General features: G+C 44.3%; 1 long non-coding RNA gene across 1 annotated transcript; it reads left to right on the top strand.

The window, feature by feature from the left end:
• The first annotated feature begins 1,973 nt into the window (after positions 1-1,973).
• Positions 1,974-3,152, top strand: LOC120928672. The gene is made up of 2 exons (XR_005747294.1): positions 1,974-2,320; positions 2,865-3,152. It is a non-coding gene; the product is annotated as an uncharacterized LOC120928672 (long non-coding RNA).
• The last annotated feature ends 1,454 nt before the right edge of the window (positions 3,153-4,606 follow it).

Raw genomic sequence — 4,606 nt, forward strand, 5'->3', positions numbered from 1 at the left:
ATAGTTTCATTCTCAATAAGACTTATGCAAGTATGACTACTACAGCAAACTGCCAAGTAGAGAAAAGGGGAGAGTAGGAACAAGGGAATAGTAGCTGAAGCTAAACCCAACATTGCCCACTCAATTGGTTTTGAGGAGACTATCTCGGTACTCATAAAATACAATAAACATAAATGTAAAAGATTTATTGAAATATAAAAATGCAAAACAACACAATTGTACAAATCCATGATTGGTCAAGGTTTGAGGATTAACCCGGCCATGGTAGGATGGATTGCTGGTGGACTGCAGGAAGAGGCAGGACAAGAACGGCAAGCTGATACAAGCAATATGGGATTTACAGGGTACATGGATAAAAAAATCCAATGATGCTGGTAAAACCAGCATCGTGTCATCCAACGGAGGTATCCGTGTAGGTGACGGTTGCAAGGTAATGCATAAGCTGGGGAGATAGCTGGGACCCATAGGGATCCCTAAGTGCTGCCGAGGACGTCCTGGACCATCAGAGCCCTGCAGTCGAACCGCCAGTGGACCGGTCCACGCTGCTGATCTAATGGCCAGACGGCCATTAAATAAGCTATCCCAGCCTGGAGACGCCAGGGACGCCTATGGAGAGCCGCGTCATGACGTCACTAGGTCAGTCACCCCGCACAACGCAAGTGCGCGGGCAGCGCTGCTGTGCGAGTGTGATCCGCCAGAGCCAAGGGGCGGGGAGCCCTGAGCCAGGGAGGATCAAGTGGGGGTAAGCCATGAACGGCCCCCCCACCAGGGGAGACACCTGTCCGCCGCGGATGGGAGATTCGGCCGCCGGGGCCGTACCAATTGACCCACAGGGTAACAAGATAGAAGGACATGGGAATTGGAATAAAATAAATTAATAGAAAGTAAAAATAATAATCAGTAGGGGTGTAAACCCACTGGAATTAATTGCTAATAAAGGTGAACTACAACACTGTCACCTCACTGGCGGCTGCAGCATACTCAGGTGAGGAGAAGGGAAGCCCACAAGACAAGGGCAGGATTGAAACCCTGTGGTGGGCACATACCAGTGATCATGGGTAAGGAAAAATAAAAAGTGGAGAATAATAAATGTGAAAGTGTGTGAAGCTAGGAGAACTAAGAAATTAAGGCATCGGGGGGCCTCCAATATGGCGTGCCCTATAGCCCTAAACCCAAGCTCAAGACAATTAATGAAAGTGAAAGAGAGGAAAAAGAGAGAGAGAAGGGCTGCAAAAATTATTGCAGCCAAGAGGTGAAAAAGTGAGAGAATAAAATAATTATGAGAAAGTGCGTAAAAGGGACAGGTTGTGTGGGTAGGAACCGAACCAAGGTAAGAGCGTGAAAGTGCGGGTGCATGAATAACAAAGTGCCCACCATATGGTAAAGGAGTGCAATGTCAAGTAAAATAGTTAACATAGTAACCAAAATAATTGTATGGAAAGAATTACCATACAAGAATGCCCCCATACAATATGATTGATGTACCCAAGGCGGTGAAAAAAGGGGGGGGGGGGGAGAATCTGGATTGATACACAAGAAGTATGGGTAGCTAATGGTGATACCAGCACGGCTGGTGGATATCCAGTCCGCATATACCCACAGACCCTGAGTAAGGGGTCGGGGTCTAAGTAAACTCCACCCTGATGGGAATTAATCAATGTGTGTATAAAGAAGGGGCAAACTCAAAAACTATATATATTTTTGATTGGATATAATTAAATAACATGACATAAATGGGGTCTGACCATTCAATACCTGAGATGTCCATTATCCAATCAGTCAGGGAGACAGTGTATATACTAGAAACACCGAGCAATCAATGATATAATATATTAATAGGGAAGAGGAAAGGGTATAAATTAGAGTCACTCAGGGAGAAAGAGAAACGGGTGTGTTATCCACCCAATAATTGTAAACAAAAGGGGGAGTATAGCCTCATATAAAAACACATAATATAGATAGAAATGTACCATCATCCCAGTTGTAGTAGCTGGCCATTAGATCAGCAGCGTGGACCGGTCCACTGGCGGTTCAACTGCAGGGCTCTGATGGTCCAGGACGTCCTCGGCAGCACTTAGGGATCCCTATGGGTCCCAGCTATCTCCCCAGCTTATGCATTACCTTGCAACCGTCACCTACACGGATACCTCCGTTGGATGACACGATGCTGGTTTTACCAGCATCATTGGATTTTTTATCCATGTACCCTGTAAATCCCCGATTGCTTGTATCAGCTTGCCGTTCTTGTCCTGCCTCTTCCTGCAGTCCACCAGCAATCCATCCTACCATGGCCGGGTTAATCCTCACGGCTCATACCGTGGTAAGCTTGTCAACCCCCCCTGTCACCACCCCTGGGTTGTTTTTTCCCCCTTTCCCCCCCCCCCTCTCTCTCTTCACCCTTTTCTTCCCTCCTTCTTCCCCCCCTCTTCCCAATCCACCTTTCTTTCCTCCCCCCTCTCACACCCCCCTTTCCCCCCCCCTTTTTTCCTCCTTCCCCTCCCCTTTCTTTTTTCCCCTTCTTTCCCCCCCCCTTTCCTCTCCCCTTCACGTCTCTTCCCTGTACCCCTTCCCCCCCCCTTTCCCTTCCTTTCCCCCCCCTCCATTTTAGTGTTCCCTCCTTACCCTTCCCTGCGTCCCTGTCCTTCTTCTCACCAATTATCCCCCTTTCCCCCTTCCTTTTTCCTCTCTTTCCCTCTAATTCTTTCTCTCTTCCCCCCCCCCCACTCTCCTCTCTTGTTTCCTCTTTTTTCCCCCTTCCCTTCTCCTCTTCCTTTTCCCTACCTTGCCAGGATATGATGCTCTGGGGTCTTACATGTATAGCCTTATTGGCATGACTATACATATACATTCTTCTTCACCTCTAGAATTCCACGATTTATTATCCCCCTGTTCGCCGCGGGGGGAACCCCCCTGAACCGTTCGGTTCCGTGCATTTACAATTGACCCATTGGGTAAGCCTATATTATTTATTATGTTGATTTGTACTTTTCTTGCTGATGTTTATTACATGTTTTTTACTGTACTATTCATTGTATAGATTGGCTGTCCTGACGAAGAGGCATCCCCGCGAAACTAGTCGACCTTGACCAATCATGGATTTGTACAATTGTGTTGTTTTGCATTTTTATATTTCAATAAATCTTTTACATTTATGTTTATTGTATTTTATGAGTACCGAGATAGTCCCCTCAAAACCAATTGAGTGGGCAATGTTGGGTTTAGCTTCAGCTACTATTCCCTTGTTCCCACTCTCCCCTTTTCTCTACTACAACTGGGATGATGGTACATTTCTATCTATATTATGTGTTTTTATATGAGGCTATACTCCCCCTTTTGTTTACAAACTGCCAAGTAGTCGGTTTTCCCATTTTAATACCATTTTCTATTTTAATTTTATTTCACTCCCTAAATAAAAAAAAGTATTTTTTCAGTTAACAAAATAAAATATTGAGAGTATATTTGTATTTCAGTATACACTTGTAAACCTACGCTATGTACCTACCTTTAACACAGCTGCTGTACTGAATCAGAATGTAATCTAAAAGATATACTGTATGCTATATAAATACAGCGCTCAGGCAAACTATAAAAATTCCCAGGAAACTGAAGAAAAACATTTATATATATATATATATATATATATATATATATATATATATATATATATTGTGGCAAAGTCGCTTGGGTTAGTAGAAATAGTGAAACCTGCAGCGCAGCAAAGTCACCAAAATAGCAATAAATATGGCTTTATTGCATCAAAATAATAATACAAACAAAAAGGCCTACTCCAGCTTAGGAGGCTAACTAAACAGTAGTGTCCCTCACTACGGGTTACTGGAGCGGCTATTCCGGCCTCCAGTATAAACAAACAAAAATAATAGTTCAATATAAACAATAAGTTCTGACAGACCTTGTTCCTCAGATACACAGACAGACTTCAGTCTGCCCATCCAGCACAGCCTGGATCTCACACTGAGCTCTCCCTCTCCCAGACTCTATCAGGTGCAGGCTAATTAATAGGGAGAGAGAGGAGGATTACCTATTGGGCCAGGCTTAACCCTCTCTATGACAGGGAAAGCTGACCTTTCCAATCTCACACTGACATACCTGGAATCATGTACTCTGTCACAATATATATAAACAAACAATTACACTATATTACCAAAAGTATTGGGATGTCTGCCTTTACACGCACATGAAATTTAATGGCATCCCAGTCTTAGTCCTTAGGGTTCAATATTGAGTTGGCCCAGCTTATGCAGCTATAACAGCTTCAACTCTTCAGAGAAGGCTGTCCACAAGTTTAGGAGTATGTCTATGGGAATGTTTCACCATTCTTTCAGAAGCACATTTGTGAGGTCAGGCACTGATGTGGAGAAGAAGGCCTGGCTCGCAGTCTTCACTCTAATTCTTACCAAAGGTGTTCTATAAGGTTGAGGTCAAGACTCTGTGTAGGCCAATCAAGTTCCTCCACCCCAAACTCGTTAATCCATGTCTTTATGGACCTTGCTTTGTGCACTGGTCTAAATCATTTGGTGGAGGGGGGATTATGGTGTGGGGTTGTTTTTCAGGGGTTGGGCTTGGCCAACCCCTGAAAAACAACCCC

This window comes from Rana temporaria, chromosome 2 (assembly GCF_905171775.1).
Source record: "Rana temporaria chromosome 2, aRanTem1.1, whole genome shotgun sequence".
Lineage (NCBI taxonomy): Eukaryota > Metazoa > Chordata > Amphibia > Anura > Ranidae > Rana > Rana temporaria.